The 27,931-nt window shown below is 40.6% G+C and overlaps 1 protein-coding gene across 2 annotated transcripts in view; it reads left to right on the forward strand.

The window, feature by feature from the left end:
- Positions 1-4,287: 4,287 nt before the first annotated feature.
- Katnbl1 (katanin regulatory subunit B1 like 1) overlaps positions 4,288-27,931 on the forward strand; it is a 45,229-nt gene continuing 21,585 nt past the window's right edge. For both annotated transcript variants that reach the window (XR_007830516.1, XM_051144325.1), the window contains exon 1: positions 4,288-4,435. The gene's annotated coding sequence lies outside the window, so the exon portion shown is untranslated. The remainder of the gene's footprint in view (positions 4,436-27,931) is intronic.

Here is a 27,931-nt window from a genome sequence, read left to right on the forward strand (position 1 = left end):
TTGTTTTCCAATGATGCAAAGTATATGTGGCCTGGGTGCACGTTCGTTTGGTCACTCTCCAGCTGACAAGATATTGAGATTGTTCTCATCTTTCACTGTTATAAGAAGAAATGTTGCTGTGAACATCCTTGAGTCGGTACAGTTCCGTAAAAGAATCAGGCACTTAGGATTTGAACTATTGATACGTTCAAACATCACCTCTAAAATGTACTGCTTCCTGCTGTAAAGATGTACGAGAGCTGCATATGCATCAGAAACAAGTTATCTTCACAACAGAATCCCAAATCCTCTATCACTTCCCTCTTCCATCTACTGGAAACAAACACAATTGTTATTACTAGCACAAAGCAGGCTGTAGGCATTGTGGTATTTGAAACAATTGTGAGTCCAGTAAAACAGAAGCTGCCTTATCTCACGCTGCTGCTACTTCCTTCCACAGCCTGCACAGGAAGATGGGGATTGACTTCGCCAAAGTCAACTGGCTGGAATTTTCCAGAGGTGCTTCTAACAGAGCAGTGGATGTTGCTTATGAGACAGCTGATCTGTTGCTGTGGGCAGGTCACTTCAGACACTGCTCTCCTAGCGTCAGTCCGAGTGAATGCTATAGTTCCCTAAACCTCTGAACCAAGTCTCCATAACTGAGGTTCTTGCCATCAGCCCTCCTTGCCCTTTCCTGGCCTCTGCACCCTGGTGACAGAGCAGTGGACAGAGCAATGAAGTCACTGTCACTGTCCTGCATCCTGGGCACCTACATAAGTTTTCAGTCTTTGTGCCTGCCTCTCTTCAAAGCTGTCTTCACTCTCTTCAAATCTCTGGAAAAAGAGAACTGATCTACATATACAAATAAACAAACAAGCAAACACACACAGACACACACAGTTATGGATTGAGTGTTTAACTTACTCATTACATCAGTAGGAACACACTAAACTCTATTAACTTACTCTTTTTTTTTTAATTTAATCTGTCCTGAATGTCTTCCATGTCTGTCATCATGCTGATCAAGCTCCTTGTTTTCCAATGATGCAAAGTATGTGTGAGCCTTAAAGGTGCTGCATATTTCCTGTTCTTTGTCTGCAACAGCAAACCCATCCGAATCCTGTCCAGCTTGTTAAGCCCATCTCAAAGCCTCCTTCACCACCCCACTCCTAATTCCACTAAGAGGTGTACATATGTCTCTGCATCGAGTTCTTTAATCTGTGGATGTCTATGGATATTGGCGTTTCTACACATCACCAAGTGGCCCTACACTTTGCAGGAAATGAGGCAGGAAGACTAAGTCAGCTGTCTTGTTCATCCACAAAGAAAAGATGAGGGACAGAGTCCCTTGCAGACTGCCCTCTGGAAAGGCCTGGAATCGGCCACCTTTTTTTGTGCATAAGTATTTGTGTTGAGATATGAAAAATATGCATGAGCTAGTCTTATGCTCATGTGATTGCAGTCTCTGAGTGGCTGTGCCTGCATGCGTGTGCCATGTGGAGGGCAGAGGACAACTTCAGGTGTCATTCCACAGGCACTAGCATCTACATTTTGTTTATTTCTTTGTTTTGGAATAGGTTCTTATTACACATTATTACATTGGCTGTTTTGGAACTCATTATGTAAACCATGATAGCTTTAAACCTACAGACATCTGTCTCTGCCTCCCAAGTCCTGGGATTAGAGTTTTGTGCCATCACACCTGGTCTTTTTTCAAGATTGGGGGGGGGGGGGTGGGGGTGGGGGCAGTGTGTTAGCAATGCCGTTTGAAGGCTCTGTGCTTTTCTGGGTTTGTGTTTGGGTAGTGACCAAGGGGAGAAGAAAAACGGGTAGCTCTGGCGAGCCTCAAACTACTGATCCGCCCTCTTCCTACGTCTTTAGCAAATATCCTACCAACACATGCACCTTAACTGTCACTGTCTTTTTTTAAAAAAAAAAAAAAACATGGTGTGTGTATGTGTGTGTTTGTGTGTGTGTGTGTGATTTGTGTATGGGTATATGTGCCAATCAGAAGACAACTTGCAGGAGTTGGTTCTCTCCCGTGGGTTCTGTTAATTCTGGACCTCAAACTCAGGCCAGCAAGTGCCTTTACCCACTGAGCCATATTGCTGCCTTATTTATTTATTTATTTATTTATTTTTGTGACAGTGTTTTTCTGCGTTGCTCTGGCTGTCCTGGAACTCAGAGATCTGTCTGCCCCCCGTCCAGGCTCCCCTCCACCCCCAGTGCTGGCTTTAAAGGCCAGTGCTACTATCCTCCGAAGCCCTCCTCCCCCTTTTGAGTAGTCTACCAGCTGGCTAGAGAGGTCCATGTAGTCATCCACCTGTCTTCACCTCCTCATTACTGGTGACTGAAAACACATGCCATCACACCTAGCTTTTATGATATGGATTCTGAGGCTTTCACTCAGGTCCTTGTCCTTGCAAGGAAAGCAATATATACCAACTAAACTATTTCCCCAGGCCCATACCACACTTCTTTCATAAAAAACCAACCAACCAAACTCTATTGAGTATTAAGAAACCAATTTAACTTTATTGATAGGGAAAGTATTAGTGCTTTCAATATCAAAGTGGTACGACTTGTATGTATCTCAAACTTTGTAATACCAAGACATCTCTCTTTAACCTTTATGCTAAAATATGAGAGCTGGGAAACTGGGCAGCTTATTATAGGTATAAATCTTAAAATTCAGGTCTGGAAAAGAACCTATTTGAGAGTGTATATTTTAACAAGTCCCACACAGGAGAACATTGGAGTTCTTTTCTGGTCTCTAGGCACTTGGATGCCTTATTTTGTGGTGATTTTTTTTTTTTCTGCTAACAAAGCAGGCTCGGAGTCCTGGGTCTCTGCCATTTGGTACCCACCATCTGGCCTTTCTTGAGGCACAGAAGAACATCTCTTACTCTCTTTGTTCTTCTCCTCTGAGGGGCCAGCAATGATCTTTATTGCATAGTGGGCCACCAAGAAATTCATGTTTGTGATGATGAAGAAATGCCTTGAGAGAAAGTGACTTCATGTGTGTTGCTTTCCTATTTTAAAACAACACCACCTACTTAGTAGATGTCATGCTCAGAAGTCCTCTTCCTTACCCTAGTTCCTTTCACTCACTCACCCAGCTGGAACTAACAGGCGTGGCCACACGTGGAGGCGTGTGCCTGCTTGTACTTGGCATCATCTGAGAAACTCTCAAAGACATGGCTCACACAGAGCACTCTAAAAATATTTTCCCATTGCCATAGCTGGCTGCCTGAACTTTTCATTGTTTCTTCTTCTTCTCCTTCTCCTTCTTCTTCTTATTACTATTATTATTATTATTATTATTATTATTATTATTATTATTATTGGATTAAATCACCCAACAGCCTCTTAGCTCCAGTTAGTGGAGGTATATTCTAAACGCTGTGGGCATTTATGGCTTCACTCAGTGTGGCATATTGGGAATACCACTCTTTCTGACTTTCCAAGCCATTGAGAGCCACTTCCTGTTGTATCCAGCACCTGGAGACATGTCTCCAAGGTACACAGGAAGTCCTGTTTCCTTAAGCCGTAAGCGTTCTTCAAGGAACATCTAGAAAAAGTGAGCCACGAGGTGTAGTTGTGAGGAAGACTTCCATCAAATAAATAATGAAGTTTATACAAATTGTTAAACGAGATTCTCGAAGTCTGACACATAACATGGAACAAAACAAGACAGTCGGGAATTGTCTAGTGCTTACCATGAGCCAGATGCTTTCAAATCATTTTGTGTTTATTAACCCACTTGCTATCCTCAGCAACACTAAGAGGCAAATACATAGTATTCATTTCCATTTTACAGATGAAGACATCCAAAGCACACACACAGTTTATGTGATTTCTCCAAGGTTGCTCAGATCCAGAGTCCACACTTCTTTTTGGTTTTTCGAGACAGGGTTATCTCTGTGTAGCCTTGGCTGTCCTCGAACTCACAGAGATCCACCTGCCTCCGCCTCCCGAGTGCTGGGGTTAAAGGCGTGCGCCACCACCGCCCGGCCAGAGTCCATACTTTTAACCACTAATCCTGGTTGTTTAAGTGGGAAGGAATGTTCACCCTCCCCTGAATCACGTTTTAACATCAGATGGTCTGCCCCAGGTGTGGTCCCTTAGTAGATTGTTCCTAGCTTGCAGGGCCTCTATTCTAGAAGCATTCTCTGCCCCACCATAGCAAAGCGTCCGTGCGCACCAGTGGCCACTTGGGGGCGCCGCTGCCACGCATCCTGTTCCCCCTCCCGCAAGCATCCGAGGGGGCGGAGCCTGCGCTGGGCGGGGCCAGCGGGACGCCCACAGGGATAGCTATCCCGGCGGGCCGCGCGCGGCGGTGTTTGAATGGCTGTGAGTGGGGCCCGGCTCTGGATCCGAGAGACGCTCCGAGCTGCCGGGCGCGGTTCCTTAGCACAGTGGCTGGGCTCGGGCGCTGCGGTACCATGAGGCGCCGGTGAGTGACGGCCGGAGCCGGTGGGGACCTCCGCTGCTGCTCGGGCGCCGGCTTCCGGAGCGGCTCGCCGGGCCCACCTGCAGGCCCCGCGGCGGCGGCCTCTCCGGGGCTGGGCGGCGGGGTCGGGGCGGGGCGCGTGCGGGCGGGCGGGTGGGGCCGTCCGTCTCCCGCGGAGCCCCCGGGCGGCCGGGGCAGGGACGTTAGAGCCGCAGGCCTCTTGGGGTCCCCCGTGGAGGAGAGGTTTGCACCAAACCTGCTGTCATTTATCTATCTCCGGGTGGAGTCGACATCTACACCCCACGAGGGAGGAAGGACGGGCGCGTGAGAGGATTTCTGTGCGAGGACAGGTTTTCCTGAGACCTGTCTAGGCCCGGTTGATGCATTTCCTTATTTTCTGAGCATTTTTGATTCCCAGACAGATTGGCTTTTGTTTTCTCAGGACAGAAACTTGACATAGCTGCGTAAGAATTGTTGGCTGTAACTTTTAAGACCTTGTGCTTTCTGAAAAGTTATTCTGTAATTGTACCTAGGCGCTTAACTGGGCTTAAGTCTGGCGATAACAAAGAGTTGATTTGTTTTTATAGTGGCTCAAAAGTTCCTTGAAAACATATCTATATCAGTTTCTTCGTAGATTTGGAGAAAAAGGTCATTGGAAGAGGCATGAGTTGTATAAGTACTGCCAATTTCTTACTTAAAAGAATTCTGGGACACTAGTCCGCCTAATACCTGAAACTTGTGTAAAATCATTCCGGATTTTTCTTCTTTCTTTTAAATCAGCTTCATCAAATCGGAAGTTTATGCGTGGAGGGCCTGGCTTGGCTAGTATCTGGCCTTGTAATCAGCCATAATGAGTGATACTATTTATTTTGTTTTTCTGCGTGCTAAGAGTTATTTTAAGAGCGTTGCTTTGGAATAGGTGGTATTATCATCGTTTTGACAGGGAAACAAGCACAGGGAAGTGAAGGTTTCACAACTACTACAGTTGGACCCCATGCAGGGTACCCCCTGCCTCCTCTGTCTCACACTTACTAATGTGCACAGTGTTGCCGGTCCATGTACTTCAGCTTGAGTACACCTTTGTGTACACGTGAATGAATCCACTCTCCAACCACATTCTCCGCTCATGTTGACCAAACAAGTTTTGTGCTTGAGCCAAAACATCAACAACAGCAACAACAACAACAAAAGTTGTTTCTAAGGTAAATAGAACTCATAAAGTTTATGGGTTCGTTTTTCAGAGACTGTAGAGAACAGCTGGGAGCATTTTTCTTTAAAACTTTGTGTTTGGAATAAATGTACTTAGTAACACACACACACACACACACACACACACACACACAAAAAGAAAGAAAGAAAGAAATGCTGCTCAAAAGCAAACCACTTTTTGAGTAGTCAGCAGTTCACACTTATTTATACCAAAACCTTTAAATTTAATTCATAGGTTATTGAGATTTGTTTGTTTGTTTGTTTGTTTTGTTCTCCTCCTGTTTCTCCCGCCCCTCCCCCCTCCCCCACAGGGTTTCTTTGTTTTAGCTCTGGTTGTACTGGAACTCACAGAGATCTGGCCTCTGCCTAAAATGCTACCGCCCAGCAGATACTGAGGTTTTGCATGTCTCAATGTCCACCATGCTGGATCCAGTCAGCTCTATGCAAGAAATGTTTCAGGCAGCCGATCTTAGGGATTGGTGTTTGGTGTGAGATTAGTTACAAAACACTGCTCTTCTTGATTGGTGCAGTGGATGTATATGGTTGGGACTGAGTTAAGCTGCTGTAGAACTAACCATTGAAGGGCTGGGTAAGACATTTAGTAGACCAGGAGGTAGGGAATGTTACTGAGGAATTCAGAAAAAAAAATGCTTTTATTGGGAACGGTAAGCCTGGTCTTTTGAAAAGTTCATGTTGGTTAACATATGAAGCAAGACTGGGGAATGCTGGAAATGAGACATGTCAGATACACACACATACACAGAGCTCTCGAGTGCACAAAGATTTGGGAATTTGTAAAATTTTGTGTCAGTGAGTCTCACCTGTGTTCATTTTTTTCCCTCCATAGGGTATTTGGGGTTGTCAAACTTTTTAAAAATAATCTATTTTTAGTTTATGTTACATTGGTGTTTATATTTATCTGTGTGAGGGTGTTGGATCCTCTGGAACAGCCCCTGGCTGGGTTGCCACACTGGTACGGAAGGGCTGATCCTGTCAGTCTACTGACCGCAGGCTGGAATACTTACAAAAATCCTACTATCAGACAGACCCACCCACTCCGAAAGTCAGTGCGGCTGAGGTTGAGAAGCCCTGTTTTAAGTTGTTTGTTTATGTGGCAGCTGGCTTCTGCTTGCATATGCGGTAGGTAAGTATGAGTGATGAATTTCAGGAACACAACTAGAATCAATAATAACATGAGAAGCTGGTTTAGAGCTCTCCAGAAGGCTGTTCCAGTCCTGGAGAAGAGAGGTGTAGGAGATAGACAGTAGCATTGAGAATGCCAAAATTGAGGTTAAATTACTTAAATATTATTTTATCTAAACTAAAAAATAACAAGTGTTCATTTGAAACAGGAAATGTAGAAGTGCAATACATAAGCAAAAAATCATAAGGCCCAACAGGACGGTTCAGTGGGCAGAAGTGCTTGCCTTGCAAGTCTGATGCCCTGAGCTTGATCCTGGAACCCATGTTAAGAAAACAAACAAAAAATATCCTAAATGGTAGGTGGAGTGTCACAAGTCTATAATCCCAGTCAAGCACTATGATGGGAGACAGAGAATCCCCCAGAAGCTTGAGGGACACCCAGCCTGCAGTCTTATTGCATAGTGGTAAAAATAAGAGAGACCCTTCCTCACCAAGGTAGGAGGAGAAAAGCAACTCCATAAAGTTACCCTTTGACCTCTTTTGGCACTCTAGCATGTGCGTGCATTCACACACACGCACACACAATAATAATAAGTAATATAAAATAAAGTCCAAATATGTCACCTTATAAACACTTGTCCCCAACAGAACAACTGTTAATGTTTTGATGTATGGCTTCTTTGGACCCTTTAAGGGCTGATAACTACCTTCCTTTTTATAAAACTGGGATTATAATTTAGAGAGACAAGACAGCTCAGCAGTTAAGAGCACTTGCTTGCTGTGGACTCGAGTTCAGTTTCCAGCACACACATCAGATGGCTTACAACATACTGTAACTATAGTTCCAGGCTATCTGATGCCTGTATTCTGGCATCTGAGGGCGCCTGCACAACATGCATATGGTGTACATTCAGAACACCCTACACATATAAATTCATAAAATAAGTACATTAAAAATACATAAATATGGGCCGGGCATGGTGGCACAACCTTTAATCCTAGCACTAGGGAGGCACAGGCAGGCAGATTGTTGTGAGTTCGAGGCCAGCCTGGTCTACAAGTGGGTCTAGGCCAGCCACGGCTACACAGAGAAACCCTGTCTCGGAAAAACAAACAAACAAACAAAACCATAACTACATTTTAAAAACTGAGATACAGTTTTCTCCGTTTGGGTTTCATTGCTTTAACTCAGTACATCTGTCCATTGTTTAATACTTTTTGGAGCACTGGCGAGACAGTTGATCAGTGAACAGCACTTGCTCTTGCAGAGGACGTGAGTTCTCTTCACAGCACCACTGTGGTGGCTCACGACATCCATAACTCCAGTTAGGTAATCCAGTGCCATCTTCTGATCTCTGTGGGCATCAGGAACACATGTAACACATATATACTGTAGGCAAGACACCCAAGCACATAAAATAAACCTAAAAGAAATTAAAAGTTAAAAAAACAAAACAAAACAAAGAAGCCTCTTATAGTATTTGTATGTGTGACTGCATGTACACATCTCTTGCTTTGAAATTGGGGATTTTGCAATGCATCAGAAAAGCCATTTCAAAGGAAGAAATACTGGAACGCAGTGATTGAAGTGTGTGTGTGTGTGTGTGTGTGTGTGTATGTAAAATAGCTGGAGATGTGACAGAATGTTTATCTGCATGAACAGGACCCTAGGATAGACACTCCGCACTGAAAAAACGTTGTCTGGGCACTATATAGATAAGACTGACTGACTTTAACCCCAGCTCTGAGGAGGCAAAGGCAAGTGGAGCTCTGAATTTAAGACTAGACTGGTCTACATAAAGAGTTCAAGGCCAGCTAGGACTACATAGTAAGACCCTGCCCAAAAATAAACAAACAGATGAATAATCAGAATTAAAATCTTTAGCATTTCAAAGGTTTGATGTTTGAGAAGCTAATAAAAGAACAGTGGGAACACTGAAATACATTGTATGCTTGTAATTTTCTTTCAGGAATGTGAACTGTATTCACATAGACAACACAATGAGGATGGTTGGTCTGTAACTCACTGTGTAACCAAGGCTGACCTGGAATGCAGTAATCCACCTGATTATGATTCCCAAGTGGTGGGGTTAAATGTGTTAGAAGCTACACCTGGCTCCTAATGAGGTTAATGAAGACCCTTACTACCAGGCAACTTAATCTTTCCCCACATCCTAAAATCAATTGTTTCTCTGTGTTTTTACTTTTTTTTTTTAATACTAAGCTTACAGTTCAGATGGCAAGCTTTCTGCTTCACCTTGTCTTTAAAAAGATTCCATTTTTTCTGTTACTAGATAAGGCTTTAAATCTGTTGATCATGAAGCAGAGAGTTTAAAGGACTAATTTTGAGGTTTTGTTTTTTAATGTGTGGTTTACACAGTTTTATAAACTGACTATAACTCCTATCCCCACTTTCCCCCAGGGGAATAGGAAATTGTCTTTAAAAATATATGGCCCATATCGAATGTCATAAAATACACCAGTCAGTATTGGTGTTTTATCAGCCATTTTGCTTGATTGCTGTTGTTTAAATGACCCCTTCAAAACTAATTTGTCGTTGTAACTGTTAGTTTTTAGGTAGCCATGACAAATAACCTGGGAATTTAAGAAGATAAATGTTTGTTTGTTTGTTTTTCTGGATTTTAGAGGTTCCAACTCATAGCTTGGACCTGAGGCAAAGCAAAATATTGTGGCAGTGAGTCGGGGAAGACAGAGACAGACAATATACACAGAGACAAAATCAGGAGGGGCCTAAGGACATGGTGTAATGCCAGATGATACTTCCCCCAGCTGCAACCCATCTCCTAAAGTTCTTAGTTCTTTCCAAAACAGCACAGTCAGCTGGGCGCAAGGCTTCCATACATACATTTTTCTGTTTAAACTGTAACGTTGACAGTGTAAGAGCCTAGTGGGAGGTATTTAAGTCATATGCTCCATGCCCATCAATAGGTTAATGTCGTTGCTACGGTAGTGATTCTGATGAGTTCCCACTGTGTTCTGTGCTTTTTTTGTTCATTTCTCATTCATGTGCCCCTCCCCCTTGTGTTGCCTTCCACTATGTTAATTAAAGGAAGAAAGCCCTCACTAGATATGGCCTCTGAATTTTGGCTTTCCCAATCTATAAAACCATTTAAAAATTACTAGCTTTCTTTGTTGCTTCTGTTTTGGTTTGGTTTGGGTTTTTTGTTTGTTTGTTTATTTGTTTTGGTTTTTTCCAGACTGGGTTTCTCTGTGTAGCCTTGGCTGTCCTGGACTCGCTTTGTAAACCAGGCTGGCCTCAAAATCACAGAGATCAGCCTGACTCTGCCTCTCAGAGTGCTGAGATTACAGGCTTGTGCAACCTTACCCAGCTGTTTTGTTTTCTTTAGTTTATGTTTGTTTTTTTAACAAGGCTTAATTTTTGCAGCATAGACTGGCTCGGAACCATGACAATCTTTGTGCCTCAGCATCCCAAAGGTATACATGGAGGGCAGAGGGCAGTCTTGGATGTTCCTAAGAATCATCTGTCCACCCTTTTTTTTTTTTTTTTTTTTTTGGTTTTTCGAGACAGGGTTTCTCTGTGTAGCCTTGGCCATCCTGGACTCACTTTGTAGACCAGGCTGGCCTCGAACTCACAGCGATCCGCCTTCCTCTGCCTCCCGAGTGCTGGGATTAAAGGCGTGCGCCACCACGCCCGTCTCACCCTTATTTTTTTAGATAGATTCTCTCACTGAGACCTGGGGCTTTCCAGTTACTGTCAAGCTCCATAGAGCCACCTCTAGCACTGTTCCAGTTGGTATTGGGTATCATGCTTGCATAGCAAGCACTTTACCAAAAGAGCTATGGCCATATCTTCAGAAAAGCAGATGTTTAAAGGCATGCCTTAAACTAAGAATATACTGTTTGGTGGTTGGATAGGCTCTAATTTGACTTTTCCTTATCATGTTCAAATGCTGTACTTACAGCACTTGATTCCTGCTTCATCTTAAGTGTCTTTTTGGAAATGTTTTTGTCAAATTTATTATCCTTGTTTTTGAGTCATTTTGAGTGTTGAGATGTAGTAAAGACTGTTCTGAAAGGTCGTATGTGACTCCTTTCCTCTGTCTCTGTCTCTCTGTCTCTGTCTCCCCCCCCCCATGTGTCTGTGTGTGTTAAAGATTTATTTATTTATTATATACAGTGTTCTGCCTACATGTATGCTTGTACACCAGAAGAGAGTACTGGATCTTATTACAGATGGTTATGAGCCACCACGTAGTTGCTGGGAATTGAACTGAGGACCTCTGGAAGAGCAGCCAGTGCTCTTAACCACTGAGCCATCTCTCCAGCCCTCTTTATGTGTTTTTCAACACCTGAAATTCTTTTGCCTTGAGCTAGTTTCCCAGATGCCTGTGACCTGCATATGATTCCTTTCTCACTAGGCTTAAGACTATATTTGCAGATCCATTAGTAGGCATTCTTACTTGGAGTCATAGCTCTAAACCTGACTCTCTATTAGTAATTAAGTGTTCTTGAACAAATAGCTTAATGTCATCTGTAAACTGAAATTATCTAAGGTCTTTCCAATTCTGAGAAGCAGTGAATCTGTAAAATATCTGAACTTTTCAAGGGGAGACTTTTGGAGAGGAGGGAAAGAAACAGTTTTTTACATGTTAGTGTGAGTTGACTATAAGGATTTCTTCTGAAGTCATTTGTAAAAGCTTACGCCCATGATAGAATGGAACTTTAAAATGCAGCTGAAACATAAGCATCCTGAGAGCAAGGATCTTTGTGTTTGATACCTTCAGACATTTCCCTCAGGCCTACAGTGGTAATTAACTCAGCACGTGCATTTGATATTTGCTGTTGAATGAAGAAATGAAGCAATGGGTGACTGCTGAGGAAAAGCAAGCCTTCAAGAATAGTACATACGTTCTAAATACCTGGAAAAAATCCAGAATATAGACCAACCAGAATACAGCCCTGCAATATACAAATGTTAGGCAGTGCTAGTAAAGCATCCACTCTCATGTCTTTCTTTCTGAACTGTTATGAAAGTACTACCCTGTCTGCTCCTCTTAATTCCCAAATATAATTTTGTTCAGCACTGGAAAAACCTGCACCGATCCTATTACCTGTACCACTTAACTGTCTTCATCAACATAGTACACTATTGTAGTAAAAACAAGTCTTACATATTGATCAAAACTTGGTGTTTTATCCACGGAGAATTAATGGCATACTAGCTGAGAAGTAACATCCCTGACCTTTTTGTTTCAGACAGCCTAGTTCTCGAGTAATTAATAGTATTCAAGAATATTTCTCCTTTAACTGCAGCCCTCAGGAGACAGAGGTGGGCAGATTTCTGTGAGTTTGAGACCAACCTGGTCTTTGTAGCAAGTTCCAGGACAGCCAAGGCTACACATAAGAGAATATGTGATCTCTTTTATGTGATCTCTACACTAGGCCTGATAATTACCTAATGGCTGATATGGAAAAGGAGTGGTTCTCACCTAGACAGTGTGTCTGACATGAAGAGAGGTTGGCAGACTATTTCTCAGCCTTTAAGGGCTGTTTACTGCAGCTACATATAAATAATTTCTCATCTTTTTGACAGACCTGTTGGAAACTTAAGTAATAGAGAGAAAATATGTCTTTTTGGGAGCATCAGTTTAATGGGACTAACTAAATCATTCTGTACTGATGGCATTACTTGTATAGGTTAACAGTATGGAAGGACTAAATTATTTTGCATTAGCAATCAGTTCCTGGGCTTCAACAACAAACTTTGTTTCTCCTTGATTCGTGCTGCACTTTTGTGTAGGGGCTTTGTTCTGTGTTGTCCTTGCTCAGGGATGTGTGTGTATAGAGTCCTAATTTCCTGATCTGTGGCTGGCTGTAGTGATAGAGGTATGACAATGATGGTAAATCACACAAATTAGCTTTTTTTTTTTTTTTTTTTAAATTTAAAGTGGAGTGTGATGACTTGACTTCAATACACCCAGCACTTGCTAAAGTAAAGGAGAAATGTGTGAGTTCAAGGCTAGCTTAGTCTAGATAGTGACCTACAGCTAGGGTATGGTATAAGACTATCTTTAGAAAAAAGGGGGGGAGGAGAAACCTGCCCCCCAAAACAAACAAAACCCAAAAGGGTGATAAACCAACTTATCATTTATTGGAAAGAAAAACTAACTTTACATGGCATACTTTAGTGTTTATCGTAGTTGGGTCCTCCTCAGTCAACATTTCCAAAGATCTTTATTATTTTCTGACCAGCAGTGAGAGAAAGAACTATGAGCTACGAGAGAGGGGGGGCACGGACACTATATAGAACACACCAGAAGTTCTTAAAATGCCTTCAGGGTTTTCTTTTTATAATCACTGCTTTGGGTTTTGTAGTTGTTGTTTTTTGTTCTTTGTTTTTTGTTTGTGTGTGTGTGTGTGTGTGTGTGTGTGTGTGTGTGTGAGGCAGGGTCTCACTATGTAGCTCTGGCTATCCTAGAACTTTGTAGACCAGACTGGCCTCAAACTTACACAGCTCCGCCTGCCTCTGCCTCCTGAGTGCTGGGATTAAAGGTGTGTGCGGTTTGTATTCATTCCTCCTTTTTTTTTTTAATTATGAGAAACAACATAACAAAGTCCTTACAGTACTACTATTAAAAATAGCAAGTTAAGTAATATCACACTCCTAATAAGTGACTGTAATAGAATTCAAACTCAGTAACTCTGACTTTGGAGTTTTTGTTTGTTTGTTTGTTTTTGTTTTTTGAGACAAGTTCTTGCTGCCTAAGCCCTCCCTTTAATGAGATTACATGTGCCCGATCTGCCCTGTATTTGTATTTCCCTGTTACACCATATTGCCTTTTCTTTTTAGCTTAATAACACAAGAACATCATAACTTCACACTGAATTTTTTGCATTTAGTGTGTGTGTGTCCACATGTGACACTTGCAGGAGATGGTTCTCTTTTCACCTAAGTTGTCAGTTTTGGCAGAAAGCACTTTTAGCCAGTCCCTGTTGGGGGATGGGCTGATGTATTTTGATGTTAATTACTGCTTTCTGTCTGTGACCCACCTTTTACTTAATAAAAAGCCATCCCACCTGGGCAGGGCAGAAGAGATAGGTGGGGCTGAGAGAGAGAAAAAAAATTCTAAAAAAAAAAAAAAAAGGATTGCCAAGAGAGGAGAAAGGAGACCTGAAATGAAGAGAGGAAGGCCGCCATGGGTTAGCTGGAGGAGAAGCATATGGCCCTCGTGGATGGAGAATCCGGCCCAGATGAGGAACGTTGAGAAGTATTTGGGATTATGGATGGAAAGTAACTTGATAGAAGTTATTGGAAGCAGACGGCATGGGATTGAGGCAGGGTTCCCATGCCTGCCCCACTATGGAGGTAGTTTAGAGGATTGATACCTGTCCTGCCCCAGGTTATCTTAAAATATAACAAAAGTCTGTGTCTTAATTGGTCGCCAGCCAGGCCTACAGATAATACTGATAATACAGATAAATTTTAAAAGCAGTAAGTCCCCTCACTTAATCTTGGATTAAACTAAAGTTTTATATTCATATGTCAAATTTCGAAGGTTAAAAGAATGATAAAACAGAACCATGTTTTATAAGATATGGTTCAGTGGTAGAACAGTTGCCTAGCGTGCGCTCTCTAGCACACATCTTATTAAAGATGCAGATAGTAGTTTCCATTTTTACTAACAAGAGCCTGTTTAGAAAAGTCTTTGTAGTATCCCTGTCAATCTCTGCATATTTGCCAAGTTTATTTTGTTACAAATTTAGTAAATGTTTAAATGCAGATTTGGGGCTGGCTCGAAAGATAAGTTTAAAAAGGAAAGAAGGAAGGAAGACAGGAAGGAAAGAGAAAGGAAAGGAAGGAGTTGGGGCTGGGACCGCAGCTCAGTAGTGGAGCACTTAATTGCCTGGTGTGTGCAAGGCCCTAGGTTCAGTTCCCAGGCTGAGCAAATGAGTATTTATTGGAATGTTTCTTTGGCTAATTTTAGTTAGCACAAAACTAGTCATCTGGGAAGAGGGAACCCAGTTCTTCATCAGTTGAAGAATTGTCTGTATCAATTGATCTTTGGGCAGTGCTGGTCTATGGCAGCTGGCCCTGGACTCTAAAAGAAAGGTGGTTGATATGAGGGGAGACAAATGAGTTGATGGTCTAAATTATATGATTTGTGTTACTTATCTTGATGCCAGTTTGCCAAATCTGATACTGTGAAAACATGTAATAGCTCTTCTAATGTCTGACTAGTAAATTTTAAATGTTATTCTTTTACACATCATCATTGAGTACGTTTGGTTATTACTGTCTTCAGGGTTATCACAGAGGATTCTGAGGCTAAAAAAATTATGTCAGATTTGAACATCTGTTTACAGACAAAATTAAATTAGAGCTCTATTTTATTTGGAGAAGAGAGATATAATTTTTTTCTTATTAATTGGAAATAATAGTAATGCCTAACAAACTTCTTCACAAAAATGAGTCTTTGACATTTTTTATTGTGGAAAAAGTGTTAAGTAGCCAAATTTTAATCAGATTATGTGGTGTAGTCCACTTCTGCTGGCTTTAGTAACTGCTCCTAAATAGACCTTTTTGCCCCCTTTTAACTTTAAAGTAATGCAGACAGCTAACATCACATTGCATATAAACGCTCAGCTGTATTCCCTCCCTTCCTTCCTTCCTTCCTTTCTTTCTTTCTTTCTTTCTTTTTGGTTTTTTTGAGACAAGGTTTCTCTGTGTAGCCTTGACTGTCCTGGACTCGCTTTGTAGACCAGGCTGGCCTCGAACTCACAGCGACTGCCTCCTGAGTGCTGGGCTTAAAAGCGTGTGCCACCACACCTGGCTCGCTACATTCCTTTTCATCTTCAGTTTCTCTAATGAAGTTCAAACAGTTTATAGTTGAAGCAGTTTGTACACAAAGCCTGTATCTAAACCCTTGAGTTATTAACATCTCAACACTTAAGTCATTATCCACTCAGTGCCAGATGTGGCAAATCTCAAGTGATAGTGGACTCGTGGCTTATCAACTCCTGCCCTCTTCCGTATCTCATGCCTTCACAGGTCAGCAGGGAATGCTCATTGGTCACCTTCATGGTGACCTCTCCATTGTTCTGTCTCACTTGGAACCATTCTCAGTGTATTTACTATGCAATAATAGACAGTCATTGTTTTGTACTCAGCTGGCTTTGGTTTAATGTACCACTGCTTTGTCGGTCTGTTACACTTGTGGTGATTTTGGTTTATTTACAATATATGCTGTGCCATTTTGACTTTTATTTTGGTTGGTTGGATAAATTTGCAACACTTGGAACACTTGAGGTGATAGTTCAAACAAACAGACAGTACCAGTATTTGATCCAGTCTCATCTCAGCTGTGTTATACCTGGACATTGAGATGTCCATCAAAAGTCTCTTACGGGGAAGAAAGTAAATGTGTAAAACAATAAGTGTGGGATGTTTATGAGTAATGCTAACTGTGAACAAACTTTCGAAAACCTAGTTGGCAGTGTTTTGAGTCAACTGAAAAAAGCATGACTTTTGGAATGTCCAAATGCCTTGGTTCTCGGTATTATCACTCTGTTGAATTTTTTTCTTATTAAAGTATGTAGTGTTTTTTTTTTTTTTTTTTTTTTTGTAGAAAGAACTTTTTCATTTTATTTTTATTTTTATTTTTTGAAGTTTGTTTTTTTTCCAGCATTTTAATTTTATTTTTTAATTTTTTATTATTAATTTATTCTTGTTATATCTCAATGGTTATCCCATCCCTTGTGTCCTCCCATTCTTCCTTCCCTCCCCTTTTCCCCTTATTCCCCACCCCTATGACTGTTCCTAAGGGGGATTACCTCCCCCTGTATGTGCTCATAGGGTATCAAGTCTCTTCTCAGTAACCTGCTGTCCTTCCTCTGAGTGCCATCAGGTCTCCCCCTCCAGGGGACATGGTCAAATGTGAGGCACCAGAGTACGTGAGAAAGTCATATCCCACTCTCCACTCAACTGTGGAGAGTGTTCTGACCATTGGCTAGATCTGGGTAGGGGTTTAAAGTTTACCGCCTGTATTGTCCTTGGCTGGTGCCTTAGTTTGAGCGGGACCCCTGGGCCCAAATCTGCCTATCATAATGTTCTACTTGTAGGTTTCTAGTACCCTCTGGATCCTTCTACTTTGCCATTCTCCCATGCTTCTCTCATCTAGAGTCCCAATAGGATGTCCTCCCCTCTGTCCCAGTTTCCTGTTAAGTGAAGGCTTTCGTGGGACATGCCCCTTGGGCTAGTATGCAGATATAAGTGAGTATATACCATTTGATTCTTTCTGCTTCTGGGTTAACTCACTCATTATGATCATTTCTAGCTCAATCCATTTGTCCACAAATTTCGAGAATTCCTTGTTTTTAATAGCTGGCGAGGATGTGGGGAGAGAGGAACACTTCTTCATTGCTGGTGGGAATGCAAACTAGTACAGCCACTTTGGAAATCTATCTGGTGCTATCTCAGAAAACTGGGAATAGGGCTTCCTCAAGACCCAGCTATTCCACTCCTTGGAATATACCCAGAAGATGCTCCAGCACACAACAAGAAAATTTGCTCAACCATGTTCATAGCAGCCTTATTCATAATAGCCAGATCATGGAAACAGCTTAAGTGTCCCTCAGTAGAAGAATGGATAAAGAAACTGTGGTACATATACACTAAAGTATGTAGTTTTTAAGACTTTTTTCCTGACAGTATTATGTAATTTTTTAGCATGGGTAGATGGGAGTGTCACTTGTATGTTACCATACAGCTGACATGTATTTTTTGTCTATTCTTTACTATCTTAGTAGTTTCATGCTATGTATGTACCATAACCAACCTATTGCCTATGAGAAACATGTAAGATAATGTACTTACAGCCATTGTTACAAGTTTATAATATATTTTTCTATCTTGTTTTATAGTGTTATATAACATCCAAAAGATTTTTTTTTATTTTATTTTATTATTTATGCAGTGTTCTGCAGGCCAGAAGAGGGCACCAGATCTCATTGAAGATGGTTGTGAGCCACCGTGTGGTTGCTGGGAATTGAGCTCAGGACCTTTAGAAGAGCAGAGAGTGCCCTTAACCTCTGAGCCATCTCTCCTCCAGCCCCCCCCCCCTTTTGTATTTTATTTTATTTTTTTATTTTTTAAAATTTTTTATTAATTTATTCTTGTTACATCGCAATGATTATCCCTTTTTTTTTTTTTTTTTTTTTAAGTTTTCTGAGACAGGGTTTCTCTGTAGCCTTGGCTGTCCTGGACTCACTTTGTAGACCAGGCTGGCCTCGAACTCAAAGAGATCTGCCTGCCTCTACCTCCTGAGTACTGGTATTAAAGGCATGCGCCATCACACCTGGCTAAGAATTTTTTTATTGATTGAGAAAAGGATACAAAATGCAAAATCCATAATTTTGATTACTGAAAATTGCCAATTGTTTTGCAGTACTCTATTATATTGGGTGTCTTGTCTTTTTTGGGCTTTTAGTTAGCTGATGAATAATACATTAGACACTTTTGTGTTTTAGTTGGGATTTTACATAGCTTGCATTTTAATTCTTTGGTTCTTTGCTGTTTCTATTAACCCATAGCATTATTTTAATAAATGTTATAATACTAATCTACTTTAAAAAAGAAAGAAAGAAAGAAAGAAAGGTAGTTGAATGTGAGCCTGGGAGGCAGCAATATTTCTCTGTGGTTTCTGCTTGAAGCTCCTAGTTTGGCTTCCCAAGTTGCTTTTGTTCGTGGTGCTTTTCACTGCAACAGAAAGCTTAACCAGGACAAATGTATAGACTATTTGAAAGCAAATAGCTTAAACAGTTCATTATTAAATTAGGTATTGATTAGAAAGTTAAAGCAGTAGAACTTTTTTTCCCTTTGCAAAGTACTATTGAGGAAACTAATTCCTGTCCCCAGATATTTTCATTTTCAGGTTGTTGTAGTTGGCCCTTATAATGGTTAATATTAATTACCACCTTGAGACAGGCCTCTGGCATGCCTCTTCAAGGCGTATCTAGGTTATGTTAACTGAGGTAGACAGACTCCTACTAATGCTGGGTGGCACCGTTCTTCCAGATGGGGTCTGGTAGTGAATGAACCATTAGGAGAAAGGGAGCTGAGCAGCACAATTTTTCCTTCCTTCCTTCTGCCTTTAGATGCAGTGTGACCAGCTCCCTCAAGCTGTTGTCACCATGATTTGCACAACATGGTGGACTATATTTTTGAACTGTGAGCCTAAGTTAACCTTCCTCACTTTGTTTTTGTTTTGTTTTGTTTTGTTTTGTTTTGTTTTCAGATATTTTGTCATAGCACTGAGAAAAGTAATAGTACCTGGTGGTAATAAACAAATTCCTCCTGTATTGCTACTATTTCTTTTGAACTGATCACTGGTAGGTAGTAATTATGTTCATGTTAGATTGCTTTGGAAAAATATTATTGGTAGTAGTGTTGTGTAGTATTTCCTGTTGTATCACTAGGAAGCATCTCTACAGCTTCTTCTATGATGCTGTTGTTGATCACTGGTGTGGATGTTGTCAACTTGATCTGTTTCCAGTAAAGATGACTGTCATTTTCTCTGTTTTGTCTTTCCGTTTATGTTCAAATTAATCAGCTATTTCTTTTTTTAGAAGAATTGCAAATACAGAAATAAGTCAGCCCTACATTGTGATTTTTGAGTGCACAGACTTACTGTGGAGAGATCTTTCTTATATAAAATTTTATTTTTTTATTTTTATCATTTTAAATTATATGTGTGTGTCTGTGTGGGTACGTGTACATGAGTACAGAGCGCAGGAGTGTCAGGTGCCCCTGGAGTTGGAGTTAAGGATAGCGATGAGCCACCTGTTGTCAGTTCTGGAAACTCTGGAAAAGCAGTGCCTGTACTTACCCACGGAACCATCTCTCCAGCCCCCATTTCCTTCATTTTTTAAATTTCCCATTTGTCATCACAATTCAGGTCTAGTTGGGATATTCCAAATGCTTCAGTGCTCCATGAGATAGACTGCTTCTGGCTTCTAGTAACTGGTACTGACCATGACTGTTTTTTTTTTAAATTTACCTTTATTTTATATGCATTGGTGTTTTGCTTGCATGCATGTTTATATGAAAATGTCAGATCTTTGAGTTACAGACAGTTATGAGCTGCCATGTGGGTGCTAGGATTTGAACCTCGGTCCTCTGGAACAGTAGTTAAGAGTGCCCTTAACAGCTGAGCCATTGCTCCAGCCCCCCCGACCCCCACCCATGGCTTTTTTGATAGTATAATTAATTTCTATTGGCTTGTCCTTCTTCTCAGAAATAAGACGTGTTACTTACTCATATTTGACACATAGTAAGTAGTGAATTAACAGTGGAATATATGAGCTGTTTTCTTTTCCACTTTTATTTATTTACTTTTCATTAGTTTAAATCTGGGAAAGCTACAGCATCACATAGCTTTTGTGTCCTGCGGCCTTTGCGGGAAAGTTGTTTTGGAATTTGCCATGAACCATGCTTGTTTCCATAGGCCCAAGTTACCTTTTCCCAGATCACTCTGGTTTGGTTTGGCCAGGAGTCACTGTGTTGTTTTTCACTCTGTATACATAACTGTATCTCTTGTCTAAGGAGAACCCGGTTTCATCTCAGGCATAAATACTTTCAACACTTTAAGAAGAACTCTGTGTTCTCTTTGATGCTAGAGAACTTCCTTAGAGCTAGCAAAAAATGGCCTTCATCCACAGTCTTCCAGACATACTTGCCTTTTAGAAGTCCTGTTCCCAACAAGTCTCTACAGGCACCAAGATGCCATTTTTATCATTTAAAATAAACCTCAAAATACCAATGTTTCCTGATGATGCATGTTTGCTCACTGAGTGGCGTGTGTGTGTGTGTGTGCACATTCGCACATACCTACATGTAGTATATTTTTACACTAAGTAGTAGTTGTGAAATTGTATTTTAGGTAGTATATGTTAATGTGTGCAGTCCCTGTCTAGGGGTGGCTCAGTAGATAAAATGCCAAGTCTTACAGCCTGCATTCAACCCTTGTGACTTACACAGCAGAGAGAGAGGGCAAACTCTGACAAATCGTCCTCTACACACACAGTAGCATTCATGTGCACATATACACATGTAATTTAAGACAAATTTAAAATGTTTTTAAAAGCTGGGCGTGGTGGTGCACGCCTTTAATCCCAGTACTCGGGAGGCAGAGGCGGACGGATCGCTGTGTGTTCGAGGCCAGCCTGGTCTACAAAGTGAGTCCCGGATGGCCAAGGCTACACAGAGAAACTCTGTCTCGAAAAACCAAAAAAAAAAAAAAAAAAAAAGTTTTTAAAATGTTTGAAGTTTAATTGGCAGGAGGAGACAGACTAAAATCAGTGACTGCTCAGTCATATCTTACATTTAAGCCCTTATGTATTCGTTATTTGCTAAAATCCTAAACTATGCAATATTAAACTCAGTGTTCCAAGAGGTGCTGTTGGGAGCCTTGAACCAAGACCAGAATCAAGAAATGCTTCCGAAAAGAGTATTCAATCTCAGTTTTGATAAGAGAGGCCATGATAAAGCAGCAAGGAGGAAAGGGAAGATTTCCTAGAGAAGAAACATTTTGTTTCAACAAAAAGGCAACATTACCAGAGACAGAACATTACAAAAGCTTGGAAAATGCTAGTTAATGTTATGCTTTCTGTATTCAAGGATGTGTAACAGTAGTTAGACGTCTCTATCCTTTTCCTTTATAAAATAGCTTCAGTGTCGTCAGGGTTTGTCTGTGTCCTGTCCCCTGTGTCTGGTCTTATGTCATTGCCTCCCCCCCACCTTTCCTTTTCTTATTTGTGTAGTATTCAATAATAGTCTGCCAAACTGCCTGCTACTTTGAAATCAGCTTTGACCCTCAAAATATTCTCTCTGTGAGCCGCAAATGGTAGTGTGTGCCTGTGGTCCCAGAACCTGGAAGCCTGGACCAGGAAGATCAAGAATGTGAGGGGGTTGGGAGCTGCTTTGAGATCGTTCAGTGGGTAAAAACACTTGGATGCATAAGCCTGATGATCTGGGTTTCCATAAATGTGGAACTACACAAACTTCAACTCTGACATCCATGTGGCCATGCACACACGTGCACTACTACCAATAATAACAACAATAATGATTTTTTTTCCCCCAGAGCTGAGGACTGAACCCGGGGCCTTGCGCTTACTAGGCAAGCACTCTACCACTGAGCTAAATCCCCAGCCCCATGATTTTTAAAAATTTTATTACACATACAGTGTTCTGCCTACATGTATGCCTGCACACCAGAAAAGGGCGTCAGATCTCATTGTAGATGGTTATGAGCCACCATGTGGTTGCTGGGAATTGAACTCAAGACCTTTGGAAGGGCAGACAGTGCTCTTAATCGCTAAGCCATCTCTCTAACCCAACAATAATGATTTTAAAGTAACTTTGGGCTGAAAAGTTGCCTCAGTGGGTAAAGACACCTGCTTCTAAGCCCGATGGGCTGAATTCAGTTCTCAGGGTCCATATGGCACCATACCTATACAGCAAGTCCAGGTCAACCTGGGCAACATAGTGAGACTCTGTCTCAAAGAAATTTTGTTTGCCTTAGACTAAGCTTCTGGGGGCTGGAGAGGTGGCTCAGTGGTTAAGAGCACTGTCTGCTGTTCCAAAGGACCAGGGTTCAGTTCCCAGTACCCACATAGTAGCTCACAACTGTCTGTAATTCTAAGATCTCATACTCTCACACCAACGCACATAAATTAAAGTTAAATAAAAATGTTAAAAAAAAAAAAAAAAAAGATTAAGCTTCTGTGGCTTGGTGATTGTTTACTCCCACTTTTTTTTTTTTAACCAGTTTTCTCCTCTGTTAAAACAAAGGTCCTATCAGGCATGGTGGTGCAAGCCTTTAATCCCAGCACTTGAGAGGCAGAGGCAGGTGGATCACTGTGAGTTCGAGGCCAGCCTAGTTTACAAAGCAAGTCTAGGACAGCCAAGGTGCACAGAGAAACCCTGTCTTCAAAAACGAAAAAATATATACAAACAACAAAGGTCTTTTTTTTTTTTTTTAAAGGTCCCATTTTGTTATTTGTGGGTTTTTAATTCTTTCAGGGTAAGTCAAGGCAAATTACATGAATAAACATTTTTACTTTTATTAATGAAAACTAACACAGCTGCTTCCAGAGTTACATGGATTGTTAAAGGTGGGAGCTGGGAAATTCTGCTTGGTTCTTTTGAGCCTGCTCTTTAAACTACACTGGACTGTAAGATTGAAGAGAGTTTTTAGCATTTATTCAGTAAGCTGTGGCACGTACTATTACACAGTGAGCAGTAAGGTTCCCAGAGAGTTGAGAAAGATGAAAAGAGCCAGAGGCCTCTGCTGAGTCAGCTGTTTACACTCCCACATGCCATCGCATACAAAGTCACTGAGGGCATCTTCACCTTGGTCTGCAGAGTCAGATCCAACCCACACAGTTGAGTACTAGAACCAGTTGGTCTGGCTTTGGTAATTTCCATTCAGAACATATATATTCTAGGTGTTTTAGGGATGTTTCTGAACCTTTCAGGACTCAAGAATAGACTGGTTTCCTAAAGGGAGGAGCATGGGTATGAGCCCATAGTTCTTTCTTCTTCAAGCAAGTCCTAATGTCTAAAAATGCTAGTGAAAAGCTGTTAATTCTCCCCCTATTTTCCCCCTTGTGCTGGGGATTGAGTCCAGATCCTTGCACATTTTCTACTGCTAAGCTACACAACAGTCTTATTCCCCAATTTCCTTAAAGAGAGTTACTGTGATATGATTTCTATGAGTTGCCACTTCCATATAGTGACACAATCATTACTATATTAAAGTATTTATGGCTTTGGAGTAAGCTTTTCTCTGCGTGCAGTCTCTGGGTATTATTTATACTTCGTCTACATTTATATTTTTGCTATTTTAGGGTATCATGAAAATAGCCTTTTAAATTTTAGTTTCCTTCATGTAGCATAATATAGTTGAAGTTTATTCAAGTTATATAGTTTATTCAGTATTATAGTTAAGTAGTTGATTTATTTATTTTTTTGTTTTTTTCGACACAGGGTTTCTCTGTGTAGCCCTGGCTCACTCTGTAGACCAGCCTGACCTCGAACTCACAGAGGTCCACCTGCCTCTGCCTTCTGAGTGCTAAGATTTAAGGTATGTGCCACCACCACCTGGCTAAGTTGTTGATAATTTTCATAGAAAGAAATTATTTTAAAAAATAGATGTAGAACAGTAAACATTAGAACTAAGGTCAGATACACATACATTATGTTTGTATGGAAAAGACTTAGTTTATGCCTGTTGTCCTAACATTTTTTTTTATAATACCACTTTTCACTTTCAGCAGTGTCTTGGTTTGGATGGTAAATTATTTAGTCAATTTAAACTTGGCACAACAAGATGTGTTGATACTTCATAAACTTTTTGTTTTTCTTCAGTTTCATTTCCAAAGCACTATATCATATGTATTTATGTTTTATGTAAATGCTGTGAGTGTTAATAGCTATAGTATATGTAATCTCTGATATTCATAATAATATTGAGAAAATGGATTCAGAATAGAAAGTCTACCAAAATCATAAACTAGAAGGTCTATTTATCCCTGAGTATATGCATTGTCTATATATGTATTCATTACTGTCAAATGGGAGATGGTATAATGTATTGGTTAAGATTATTTACAGTATAGAAAGAGAATACCTAAAATCCAGCCCTTACTACTTTCATTTTTGCTGTTGATTTTAGGGCAAATTCATTTCTCATCTGTATAAAAAAGTGCAGATGTATGTGTAAGTGCATAGGGAGAAGATCAATGCCTGGCATCCAGCAGATTTCTTATAAGATTATTTATACAATTACTAATATTTAACATCACTGAAGTAGAATACTTCCTTCTCAGTCTCCTCGCCCATTAAAAAGCTGGGACAATTCATTTTTCTCTCTTTTATGAGAGGGTATCTCATGTAGCCCAGACTAGTCTTAAACTTGCTGTCGAGTAGATGGTGTCCTTGAGCTTCTGATTTTCCTGCCACTGCGTCTTAAATCCTAGAATTAGGTACGAACCACTGTTCCTGGCTTCTCACCCTTCAAAAAAAACTTAATACCTCAACAGTATGGTACCTGATAAAGAGGGAGTTTAATGCTTAGATAGTTTAGTATACATACATGAACCCATCCCAAAACCTATGGTAGCTAATACTGGGTATCACAGAATTAAATAACATAATTGAATGTCTTAGAACCTTTTTAGGTATACTAGATTTCCAATAAATAGTTTTAACATGCAATATAGCCGTACTTATTTAACAGAGTAAGGCATCCTTAAGATTTAACTTAAACATAACTTGGGAAATGCTGTACTAGTGTTTTTTTTTTTTTTTTCCATGAACACTATAGGCAGTTGTTATTGTGTAAGATGGTTTATAGGGACAAGGAAAAGACCTGTAGCAGGGCAGGTGGGGGCTTGGGGGTAGCAACTAATTATTCTTACAGTATTTTAGGCTTTTTCTGACAGTAGAAAAGGGAAGGTCAGAATGGAGCCAGGAAATGTCTTGATGGAAGATTCAAGAAGACAGTGGCTTGGTGGAAGGAAGGAAAGAGAAATAAAAATAAACCTGGCTTTCCAGTCTGAGAGAATTTTGGGTCTTAGTAATTCAAGTATGATAGTTAGGAAGTGCCATTATTGGGCTGGCAATTGAAGAGCTATTTGGTTTTTGTTTTTCAAGACAGGATTTCTCTATGTAGCCTTGGCTGTCCTGGACTCGTTTCTGTGGATCAAGCAGGCTTCAAACTCACAGTGATCCACCCGCCACCTCTGCCCCCCAGTGCTGGGATCACAGGCATGCGCCACCATGCCCAGCTGAAGAAATTTTGTTTAGACATGTTGATTAGAAACTAGTAGTGTTAGATGTGTGGAAGCCAAGTGGTCTAGAAAAGTAACTGAAGCTGTGAAGACATGTACTCTCAATGTTCATGTAGAGAGAAAAGAGCTGTTAAAGGAAAGGTAACTCAGAGAAGGGAAACGAACAAGGAAAGGCAGCATAGTTGTGTCCTAAATTGAGAAGGAGATCAGGGCGTGGTGGTGCATTCCTGTAATCCCAGCACTCGGGAGGCAGAGGCAGGTTGATATCTGAGTTTGAGACCAGTCTGGTCTACAAAGTGAGTCCAGGACAGCCAAGGCTACACAGAGAAACTGTTTCAAAAAAAAAAAAAACAAACAAACAAACAAATAAAACAAACCAAAAAAAAAAAAAAAAAAAAAGAAAAGAAATGGAGAAGGATCATGAAACGATGAACTAACAGCTGACAGGTGATACAGAAGGAGCAGCCCTTCACAGTGCCCTGGCTGTGCTCCATGAGTAGCAAGTGCTACAAGGTACCTGCTAGGTGCTTTTGTTTTATTTATTGGGGTGGTGAAAGGTATTTGTTTTTCTTTTTCCTTTTATTCTTTGTTGTTGTTAAATTGTTTGTTTTGTTTTGCCTTTTGAGCCAAAGTCTCACTATGTAGTCCAGACTGGCCTTGAACTCACGGCTCAGTCTCTTGCTTTAGCCTCTAGAATGTTGCAATTACGGACTGTCATAATGCCTGGCTCCCAAATAGTTTCAAGTGATAGACAGTCACATTGACAGACTTTTTTTTTTTTTTTTTTTTACATGAAACAACAGAATAAGGTAAAATTGTAAAGGGTTAAAGACCAATTGAAAACTAAAAAGCACTCATTGTTGAAATTTGGCAAGAAAGGAAAACAGAAAGAGTATAGGTGTTGATAGAAGAAACTGGAGCATGTTTGAAAGCAGACAGGGAGGAATCAGTTCAAAGCAAGAAATCAAAGAATAAATTGAAGCAGCTGAGCAGAAGTAAGAAAATTAGATTAGGTTTTCCTAATTTTGAAAAAGTTAAAAAGACTATCTCATTCAATGAGAATAATTCATATTTTTAGAGAATAGAAAAACCTGTAAGTGAGTGAGCTGATCCATAGTCCCTCCAGCAAAGTTAAAGCTTTGTTTTGTTGTTTTACAGTGCTTGGGATTGAACTGAGGGCCCTAAGCATGCTAAGCAAGCACTCTACCACAGAGCTGTGTCCCAATCCACAACATAAGTTTGGTAGTTTCTTTTTCGGTTTTAAAGGTGTACTTTTAAGCAGACTTGTAACATAAAAATCCATAGGGTACATGGGATATTTTGATGCATCTATACTTTTTGTGTTGTTGGATCAGATTGTGCTGATCTATCTTAAACACTTAACCATTTCCTTAGGGTGAAAATATTCAGAATCTCTCCTGCTCGACTTTTTGTTTTGTTTTGTCGTTTTGTTTTGAGACAGGGTTCCTCGGTTGTATCCTTGGCTGTCCTGGACTCACTCTGTACACCAGACTGGTCTCGAACTCAGAGATCCACCTGCCTCTGCTTCCCTGAGTGCTGGAATTACAGGCATGTGCCACTGGGTATGGTCCCAGCTTGACTTTTGAGATACACAGTATATAATTGTTACCTATAGTCACTGCTGTACTTTGACATCCCAGAACTTCTTACTAACATCTCCCTATAACTTGATCAACCCACCCAGGTCATCCTCTGCTCTCAACTTCTGTAAGGTCAGCTTTATTAGATTCCACATAGGAGATAATGAGTTACTTCTCTTTTTGTTACTGGTTTATTTCACTTACAAAATCTTTATTTCCATACAGGGTCATAAATTGTAAGGTTTCATCCTCTGTAGTGTTCTGTATTTTATATTTACCACATTTTCTTTATCTGTTCATTCACTAGTCAACAGATTATTTCCATTTCCTGGCTATTGTGAATAGTGTTACAGTAAACAGGGAAGTACTGAATTATTTCTTTTGGATAAATATCCACTAATGGAATTGCAGGATCATTTGCTAGTTTGTTTGTTTGTTTTAAGAATTTCTGTACTGTCTTCTATAGTGGCTATACTAATAAACATTCACATCATTAGGGTATAGGGATTCCTTTTCTTTTGTAAACTTTGTACTTTGTGTGTGTGTGTGTGTGTGTGTCTGTCTGTCTGTCTGTCTGTGTCTGTGTAGGTGGGGTAGAGTGCATGTGTGCCATAGTGTGTATGTATAGGTCAGAGGACAACTCAGAGGGAGTGGTTCTCTCCTGTCTTTACATGGGTTCTGGTAATAGATCACCAAGGTCATCAAGTTTATA

Source organism: Acomys russatus, chromosome 4 (assembly GCF_903995435.1).
Source record: "Acomys russatus chromosome 4, mAcoRus1.1, whole genome shotgun sequence".
NCBI lineage: Eukaryota > Metazoa > Chordata > Mammalia > Rodentia > Muridae > Acomys > Acomys russatus.